The sequence below is a fragment of the Mesoplodon densirostris genome, chromosome 8 (genome assembly GCF_025265405.1).
Source record: "Mesoplodon densirostris isolate mMesDen1 chromosome 8, mMesDen1 primary haplotype, whole genome shotgun sequence".
Taxonomy (NCBI): Eukaryota; Metazoa; Chordata; class Mammalia; order Artiodactyla; family Ziphiidae; genus Mesoplodon; species Mesoplodon densirostris.
In genome coordinates, this window is record NC_082668.1 from 92,041,976 (window position 1) to 92,052,795 (window position 10,820).

The window sequence follows — 10,820 nt, forward strand, 5'->3', positions numbered from 1 at the left end:
CAACAAGTTTGGAAAATCACCTCATTGTCATTCAGGACAAGCGGGGCCCCAAATAAAGGAATGGATTTAGAGTTGGTCTTGAAGTTAAAACCATCAGATGCTGGTTCTAATGATACTGATACAAACCCTCAAGCATCCTGGACAACCCACAGAAAACCAAGGAATTGCAATGACGACTCCCATTCATCAAAATCAGACTGGAGTAAGTTCTGCTTGTCCTGATAATGACTTGAAAATGATAAGTTAGTGAAATAAGCACTTAGAAAGACTTTTCCTTTTCACCCAGTTAATTGGCCACGTCATTTGCAAAGGAGCGTTGGCTTTCTTTTTAACTAGCTTTTCACTCCAGCTATTACAAGACTTCCTAGACCGTAAATCTTTCTAGGGTACGGCTTGACCACACTACTGTTAAGACAAGTTCTTTAGAAATGAGTTTCACATCCATTCCTGCCATGCCATGCAAGTCCTTTAAAGGCCATGAAAGCAAAAGCTAAACAGATCCAATCCTGTGAGAATAAAAATGGGCTTAAAGGAATTCAGCCTGTGTATCTTATAAAAATCAGTAGTAACCTTTCCAGAAATATGATATATTGAATAATATTTCTACTGTTTTCACTTGAATTCTTAAGGGAAAACTCTATAGTACATTCACTAAAAGAAAATCAATACTTAATGGTTTTTGCTTAGTGAGAATGAAAGGCATGGAAAGTTGCTGCGTATGTTTACAGGGATGATGAAGTATTATAAGCACATGTAGGAAGGACCGATGCAAATTTAGCAAGTCAGATAATAACTGGACAAATAGGACTTTTACCATAATGGTAGTGTTGTTTAAGCATGTGGAGAGCCTTGATTGGGTGACCTGAGAATAACCTTCTTTGACTGTGTAAACAGGATCAAACAAGTGACTTCACTGGCCCTGAATAAGTTATAGAAGTAGTTATCCAGCCTACAACTATGTATAATCAGCTCCTTTGGAAACTTCGTCCTTTCTTGCTCATAGAGATGTTCCCTGGCCCAAGTTTTGCCCAATGGTAAGTGCAAAACTTTAGAGGACTGTCACCTAAACTAGCTAGAAGCTGCTCAAAATCTTGTGGGATGGAGAACTTAGACCAAGCCTTCTTCACTAGCAAGGCAAGCAGATCGCCTAATACATCCATCTCAAGAAAAAGAGGGCAGGGCTTCCCTGGTGGTGCAGTGGTTGAGAGTCCGCCTGCCGATGCAGGGGACATGGGTTCGTGCCCCGGTCCGGGAAGATGCCACATGCTGTGGCGCAGCTGAGCCCGTGAGCCATGGCCGCTGAGCCTGTGCGTCCGGAGCCTGTGCTCCGCGACGGGAGAGGCCACAGCAGTGAGAGGCCCGTGTACCGCAAAAAAAAAAAAAAAAAAAGAAAAGAAAAAGAGGGCATTGCTCAATCAACCTCACTCTCACCAAAGCAGCTCTCCATTGTCCTTGGATTTCTTGACCTAGATGTCCTTGCTCTCAACTGTGTCCAGATTTACAAGAGATTTTTCCACAGTGCATCAAAACCTGCCAAACCAGACCATGTTGGACACAATGGCATAATGGTCAAGTGCATGGATTTGACATGAAATTACATGGGATGGAGCCCAGCTTTGCTAGTCTCTAGCTACTATAACTCAGGGCAAGTTACTATGCTTTACAGATGTTTCCTCATCTGTACAATGAGCAGCATAATGGTTGTGAGCATTATGAGAAACCATATATCTGCACATGGTAAGGGCTGAAGAAATATTACCTATCATTATTATTATCAATTGCCAGCTAATGTTCTGTACTTTGGTTGCCAAAAGGGATAGGGCAGGGAGGTCCTGATTGCAAGATGCTCTTTCACAGCCTAATTCCACTTAGTGACTGAATTCAGGCCTTGATATAAAAACAGCAGTGTTTTTTTGTGGGCAATAAACATGAAATATTCTTTTTGCAATCACATTTTTTTACCCACTGAGGTAGAAAATAATACCTCACAAAAATAATTTTTTAAAGCACATTAAAATCTAATTGTAGTAATACCTGCTGGGCATCCATGTGCTTGTTCCTGTTCCCATACTTAGTACAGTACAGAAAAGAACAAAACCAAAGCAAAAATTGGGGTGGGAAGGGGCCTCTTCTGAGGTCGTGTCCACTACAAACCATGATTGACAAACTAGTTCAACCAAACTGATGTCTATGACAGGGAATGAGGTACAGTTTAACAATCCTGCTGGCAGACAGGCTAAACGGGTGTCAATTCATCAACATTCTTTGATTGGAGCTTGAATTGAATATAGATTCAAAGTGATTGCTCAGGATGGTTCAGCTCTCCTGAAGCTTTTTGTTCTCACCTACATCTGTCAGAGAAAATGGTCCATATTTACCTCGTGGAGAATTTCTTTTAGGATGTAAGTGTGTCAAAACTTAGGTTATGTCAGGATCTTTTAAAATCTCTAGGTATTGCACTTCCTGGGGAACAGCTGAAAGCTACAGACATTCACAGCCTGACTGATTTTAACCCTTCACACTGAGAAGGTGATGTCTCATTATAAATCGGGAGAGATTTCCCCCCACCATCTCACACTCTGTGAGAAATATTTACCATCCCCATCAGCTGCTGCTAGCCTTTGAGCTGCTCTGTGAAAAGTGTAAAGGAGGGGGGCCAGGGGAACCGAAATTCAGCTGCCAACCTCTGTAGCAGAAAAGATTTATCTCTTGGAAAATGTAGGCTATCACTGAAGAGATCCACCCCTTAATGGCTTTCAACTCTGCAGAAATTGTTGTCAGGGAGACTGAAGCGGGTGCTTGTCATGCAGAGACCATCTTGTCAGCATACTCGCCCAGACGGGAGGACTCTCTATAAGTTACTGGTTTCTACATCCCATTTACCCCAGCTCCATCAGAACCGATATGCAATCGAACATACAAAAGACCTGATGTTGCCCATTAATGATAGATTCAAAAAGTGGGCCAGATGAGCCTCACAGTCAACTCCCAAAGAAAGTGCCCAGACATCTCTTCCTGGAAGTGAGGTTGTCGGCACAAAATGCTGTGAGTTGTTCCACAGTCTTCCGCTCCCATTCTCTGAATCCCTATAGCACTCATTACACGTACCACACAATTTAGTGCTTGATTATATACTGTCTCGTATTGTTCTCTAATTGTTTCTCCACCCAGATAAGAGGTGGAGTTTCTTAAGATGTATTTTTTTTTCCTAACATGATTTCTATAATTGTCTGTAGCTGCTTCCCTTAAACCTCTGTCTAGTAATTTTCTCCCATCATGGTATAAACTTCAAATCTACCTAGATGAGGAGAAATAAAAACATTGACCATCTCCCCTCAAAAAAAAAAAAAAGCAACTAATAGAAAAATACGAATTACCTCCACGCATAATACATACCAAGCAATGGGATCTGTGGAAGAAAATATCACTAAAGGTAAGAAATTCAATCAACATTTGTCTCATTGGCCACCAAAATACCTCCCCTAGTATGAGAACACACTTAACAAAATCTCTTCACTCTGCTGTGTCCTCCTATCCTTTTCAACAGGGAAAGGAAAGTTTCTAAAATAATATGAATGGCAATAACCCGAATCCACCTCTGGATTAAAGTTAGCATCGTATAACCCACACCCATTACTCCCAGAATTGGTTTCTTGAAATGCAATCTGCAGAAACAACTAGGACTTTTGTTTCTAGAAGGAATATATTATCTCTCCCCTCATCGTGGCAAACAAACAACCATTTCAAATATTTTTGGAAAACCAGATGTTCCTGGGACCCGTCTCGAAGGGCAGAATCGACCTCAGTGTGAATTCCTTTTTAAATATGTGGTGGGGCCTGTCATCAGAAATGCTCTCAGCCTTTCCTGGACAACGGTTTACAGCAGCCCTGGCAAGCATTCCACGTGCCCTGAACGAACAGGCAAGTTGTGCTGGGCGGGGACACTCCCTTGCATCTCCCGGATCATTTCAGGCTGTCACAGACAAGTTTTTGTGAAGTTCAATGCAGGCTCTAAAAAGGGAAAAATGGTTTCTTCACAAAACTTTTATGTAACAACTAGAAAAGAAAAAATCCAATGCCACATGGATTTCCTGACCCTCCTTGAAGTTCTCTGTTCTCACAAAGGGTTTGTAGACAGGCAGGCAGTCCCTCCAGAATAATGCCCATGTGCCCACCATTAAGCAGAGGCGTACGTTTACACATCGCAGAAGAGTGAGGCTTTATGCCATTTTTAAAACTCTTCAAAGAAAGGGGAATCTACAACCTCCTCCAGTTCATGGTTTATCAACAGCTGTATTAGAAAATGATTCTGCGCACTGACAGTTCGTGCTTCACCAACATGTGCCCAGATCGTTCGGCCCCGTCACCCCCTCTGCCCTCGGGCAGGACCCGGGACAGGTCAAAATGAAAATACAAAGCCCCTTGTTAAAAACACTAAGAATTTTAAGATGGCGACTGCAGAGCATTAAACCATGAGCAGTGCCCTGTGTGGTCAACCTCAGGGAAGGTTATGCAGAGGTGTGGCAATCGCAAGCCCGGTTCAGTCCATCTCCGGATGCGCAGAGCTCACCGGCCAAGGCTCACGGGCCCAGCTGCTCCGCGGCATGTGGGATCTTCCCGGACCGGGGCACGAACCCGTGTGCCCTGCATCGGCAGGCGGACTCTCAACCACTGCGCCACCAGGGAAGCCCCCACCTTCTCTTTTTTAAATTTCCTTATGTGTATTTCTTTGTTTACTTATTTACCATTTGTCTTTCCCATTAGAAAGTAAAGACCGTAGATCTTGTCTATCTTATCCAGCACTGTATCTTCAGCATCTATGCTGGGCACATAGTAGGTATTCAGTTTGCAAGAAGAAGGGGACAGACGGAAGAGGGGAGGGGGAGCAGGAGGGAGGGAGGAGATAAAGAGAAGAGAGGGAGGAAGGGACCCACTGACTGTAGTTCATCCCCGGTCCTCCTCCAGCAACTCGTGTATGTTTAAGTGGCTTATCTCCCCTTGCACTCCTTGGGGCCCCAGCTCTATCCTGACAGATAGGGATCAAAGGAAAACCTGGCAGGCGGTAACAGAATGTAACTAACATGACTGAGCACTTACTACAAGACCCCACTCTGCGCCTGTGCTTTAATACACAGACTCTCCTTTGTTTCAGCTGGAATCTTCTGGTTGAGAGAAGCAGGCACCCACTACATCTACTGTGAGACCTGGGCTGGACCAGGACAACACCCGGAGAAGCAGTTACCCCGCCCTCCCACCCCTGTACTTTTGCTTTGGCTGAAGCTCCGCTCTATGGACACCCAGCTTCTCAGATTACCCACAAGGGCTTCCCCTTCTGACTCCAGCTTTCACATGGCCTCTTGGCCCCTGACTCCACTTCATGACTTTTCAGCTAAAGAGCCCACCTTTAGCTACTCATCTCAATATCTGTTAGTCCAGATTCCCAAGAGAGGCATTTGAGTGACCCAGCTATCTTTCCACAACTAGCCAGCCAGGCCTGCGGACTGTCTGCCCTTGGGTCTTGCTCCAGTCAGCTCGCAGGGGGTGGGGGAAGGTGGAGGTGATCACGTCACGTGATACATAACTCCGCTGCCCAGGGCGTGTGAGCAGAGTAACTCCCATGAAATGGCTTTTGGGGTGGGAAGGTACCTTCTATGTTCATTTGACAGCACTAGGTCCTTGCAATAACCCTGATGGGGTAGGCGTTATTAGCCCCATCCTACAGGTGCAGAGCCCAAGGACCAGAGCTGCTGATCAGTTGGCTCAAGCCCTCACAGATGATACGCATGGGTCAGAGGTCAGGCTTAGCTGAGACCGCAAAAGGCCTACGTGAAGCCGTCTCCAAACAGAGGAATGAAGCAGAGGGTGGCCCGGCAGGCTTTTCACCTCCTCTGAAAGCCAGGGCTGCTTCTTCATACACAAATCCCCAAAAGCCGGCCTATCCGTGAGTATATTCGTTTGCTAGGGCTGCCAGAACAAAGTATCACAGGCTGCACATGGCTTAAACCATGGAAGTCTACCGTCTCACAGTTCTGGAGGCTGGAAGTCCAAAGTCAAGGTACATTCGTCTGTGTATAAATGTCCCCTTTCTATGAGGATGCCAGTCATAATGAATTAAGCCCCACCCTAAAAAGCTCATTTTAACATCTGTAAAGGTTAAAAAATTTCTCTCCAGATAAGGTCACATGCTAGCTACTGGGGGTCAGGGCTTCAGCTTATGAATTTTGTCAGGATGCAGTCAGTGAATTGCAACCCTCTCACTAAGTTCCTGCTCGTTACACCGTTCCTCACAATCCACTCACCTCCACTGCTGCCGGAGCCGCTGGGGACGGCTTTCTTTGGTGCCAGGAGGGGGGATGAGGTTCGCTCTTGCTTTTCCTCCTGCCAGCCTACTTTTCCAGCCGTCTCCATCGTCACCTAACCTCAGGGGAGGCCTCCTTCCCATCTCACTGCCCCAGCCCTCAGCCCTCACAGAGGGCCTGATGGGCGCCAACATCAGGTCACTGGTTCAGCCTCTTGACGCAGCAGGGGACGCTCCCATGTGCCTCCGTGCACCCCAGGCCAGGCAGGACCCTCCCTTTTAACAACTATCACCTGCCCTGTTCTATAAGATAAGCAGACTTAAAGTCAAGCACAGGTTCAGGAGACAGCCACCCACAAGGTATGAGTTGAGAGTATAGCAATGAGGCTACAATACATGAGTCAGGGGATCATTCCCCAAAATCAATGGTACAGAGCACAGCGATCCTGAGTGGGAAGAAGAGATTTAACACTTTTCACATAGATTGGCTAGTGTCACCCTAAATCGTTGACACAGGGTTTGATGTCAACCTAAAGCTTTTGGTTTAGTGTCACCTGAAGCCTGGTTCAAATCCCTGCTCCACCACTGATTGTATGACACTGGGCAACGTTTTTAACCTCTCTGAACTTCAGTTTCTTTATGTATAAAATAGGCATAATGACATCGACTTTGCAGAACTATGTTGAGGATTAAATGAGGTGATATATATAAAATATTAGCATAATACCAGGCAGTTAGCAAACGTTCAAAAAGTGGTCATTGCTATTATTATTATCATCATCTCAAATTTTTGCTTAGAACTCATCTTAATAAGGTGATTTCCTACCACTTCCTAATTTAACTTGCACAACTGTGTAGAGAATATCAATTGAACTTGAACAAGAAATCTAATGGATGGGTTTGTAAGTCAATACCTGCTTGTCAATCAATCTATTAAGCAAAAATAATTCAGATTCAGCAAACAACCCCTGGGCATCTACCAGGCATATTTTAAGTTCTTGGTAAAACCCTTTTCTTTCTTATGGCTGAATAATATTCCATTATATGTATATACCACATTTTCTTTTTCCATTCATCCAGTGACGTACATTTAGGTTGTTTGCACAGACACTTTTTAGTTTACAAAATGCTTTCAAATATGTTATCACGTTTGATCCTCACTAAGGCTGGCAACAGCTCCATTTCCATTTTACAAAAGAGAATATAGAGTCAGAAGGTTAAGTGTCTTGTGGAAAGCTAAAGCCAAGATTAGAGATTTTATATATATATATATATATATATATATATATATATATATATATATATATATATATATATATATAAAATCTTCATGCTGATACTCCACTTTCTCTTATAGCGCTAACCAGGAAGATAGTCTTGAGAAGCCTGCTGGGAGTTTCAGGAAAAGGGGAGAGAGGAGAGTACACAGCTGAGCAATATGAACAAGTAAACAGATAAACGGTCCTTTAGAAATGGGAATCTCTGAAATTAAAATTGTTAAAGATTTTTGCATTTCTTTGACGTAAATCTCCAAATTCCTAAGCCTTTACAAACATCTGCTATGTACCCCAAAATTCTTGTGAGAGTGGGTTTTAGTAAACAGGCTGAAACGTCACTTCAGACCCAAAAGAAAACTCTCAAAGGAGAGTGAGGTGACCCAGACACTGAAGAGTTCAGCAGATGCCAGAGCCAGGCCAGAGGTGACAAGGAAAACAAGCCACACCCCAGGGTGCCCAGAGAGCTCATCGGAGGCAGAGGTGACTCCTGCTCTCAAGATGGCATTCAATCCAATTTCATTTGAATTTCAGGGGACAAGGAATTACAAAACAATTTGGCACTTTGAGGAAAGACAGGGTCTAAAACCCGTGTCTGATTGCCAATTTGGGGGAAGTTTTCAGTTTGGAGTTTTATTGGCTGGAGATGGGGATGAGAAGATAATTTGAACAGAATACCTCCTGGCTACACTTCCAAGGAACCTTGAAAGCCCTTGGACTTCTTTGCAAGGGAAAGATTAGGCAGATGACTCTCATGACCAAGTAATTCTGGACACTATTAAGTGTACAACTTCCCAAGGACTCCTGTGGCCAAATGTGTTTACAAATGCACATAAGCTTGGAGCTGAAAGGATCAGAGCATTGGTTTTCAAATTTTCTTTAGCAATAAATCCTTTTCCTCATACCAACTCTTACACAGACAGCACAGGAGAATGAGGCGGGGAACACGAAGCCCACTCCCCCAGCCAAAACCGGGGAAGCACTTTTTAAAAACCCCAGACATTTAGGGGGAACATCAATCTTTCCTGGAAAAGTTTATGTTATGTTAATTTTCTGTTACAACAGAAAAGAAAAATCCTCAAAAATATTGTTTTAACCAATCTAAGGTGGAAAAACATCAGATTGGGTTGGGGAGTGTTGGTGGGGATTGACTAGGAAAGGGGCATGAGGGACCGCTCTGGGGCATTAGTAATTTTTTTATGTCTTGTTGGGGGGTTGAGTTACATTTGTCAAAATGCAACAAATGTATATTTCAGATTCGTATATTTTGTTGATGTAAATGTCATATCCAATGGGTAAAAAAACTATAAACAAATATTTACATCTAATGATATGCATGTTGAAGTATTCAAGGGGAAGTGTACAGATGTCTGCAAATTACTTTGCAATACATCCAAAACAAAACAAGATGGCTTGATGGGTGGATAGAGGGATAAGTATGTGACAAAGCAAGGATGGTAAAATGTGAACAGTAGAGTCTAGGTGGTTGAGCATCCAATTTCAATTGTGCTGTATGCTTAAAATTTTTCCTAACAAAATGTTGGGGAAAAGGAGTCCTTATCTTTTAGAGATACATATTAAATACTTATGGATAAAGTTATACAATATCTGATTTGCTTCAAAATAATGTGGAGGAACAAGCGTGAGGGAGCATAGAGGAAATAAGATTGGCCAACAGATCCTAACTGTTGAAACTGGTAGTGGGTACATTGGGTGGTCTTAGTCAATTCAAGCTGCTGTGACAAAATACCACAGACAAGGTGGCTTAAACAACAAACCTTCATTCCGCACAGTTCTGGAGGCTGGGAAGTCCAAGATCAAGGGTCTGGCAGATTCAGTGTCTGGGGAGAGTCCTCCCTCTCCCTGGTTTGTATATACCAGCTTCTCAAAGAGGAAGCAAGCTCTCTCCTGTCTCTTTCTAATCTCCTCCTGAGGCTCCACCCTTGTGACCTAATCACCTGCCAAAGACCCCAACTCCAAATGCCATGACTGGGGATTAGACTTTCAACTTATGAATTTAGAAGGGGACACAAACATTCAGTCCACAACAGGAGTTCGTTTTACCATTCTGTCTACTTTTGTGTATAAGTGTACAATTTCCATAATAAAAACTTTTTAGAAATGAAAAGATAATACTGCATTACATATCCTTTTCTAAATGTTTCTCCTAATTTCTATTTTGTAAATATGATAAACTATTGTGTTAAAAAGCTTTTTAAAGAGCAGCAAACGTTTTACCCCTCATGTCCACTAGAGTAATGGGTCCCCATTTAAAAGATCAAGGTAGCAGACTTCCCTGGTGGCACAGTGGTTAAGAACCCACCTGCCAATGCAGGGGATATGGGTTCGAGCCCTGGTCTGCGAAAATCCCACATGCCGCAGAGCAACTAAGCCCGTGCGCCACAACTACTGAGCCTGCGCTTTAGAGTCCGTGAGCCACAACTACTGAGCCCACGTGCCACAACTACTGAAGCCCATGCACCTAGATCCCGTACTCTGCAACAAGAGAAGCCACCGCAGTGAGAAGCCCGTGCACCGCAACAGAGAGTAGCTCCCCGCTCACCACAACTAGAGAAAGCCCGTGCGCAGCAATGAAGACCCAACGCAGCCAAAAATAAATATAATTAATTAATTAATTTTAAAAAAAAGATCAAGGTAGCAATTGTGCTCTCTCATCAAATTCATTTAACTATAATCATGCCTGAAGTGAAGAGCCAGTATCCGTTCTGAAAGGATGTCTCATGAAGCATCAGTATGGAATTCCAAGTTATGAAATTATACCTGACTCTGGTTCCTGACATAGGTGTCCCCGAAACAAGATAATAAGAAACTGCTCCTTCGGGTGTGGCTGCCGTGCCAGCTTCTGGAGCACAAGCCCCAGCCACCCCGGCCAGGAAAGAACCCCAGGCCCGGGGAGTTCCAGGACTTGCCCGCACAGGAACCCAGGTTTCCTGCGGCCAGAGTCACTGCTCCTACTTGTTTCCACACTGCCTTTCTAGCAAAATGCTAAAACTCTCAAACCGAAAAGAAAAAAGGATCACAGTCTTGCAATGTATCAAAATTACATTTCTCCTGCATGTTCCCTACCCAACAAAGCTCGATTCAAAGCAACGCCCCCGCATGCTGATGTTTGGCCAAACCGGCTCAGGCTTCACAGCGGGGTCAGAAACATGACAAAGCCCGGCTAGGTTCCCAGATCTTCCATCCTGCCCGCTCTTAAGAAAAGCTCCCTCTCCCACTCCTTCCTC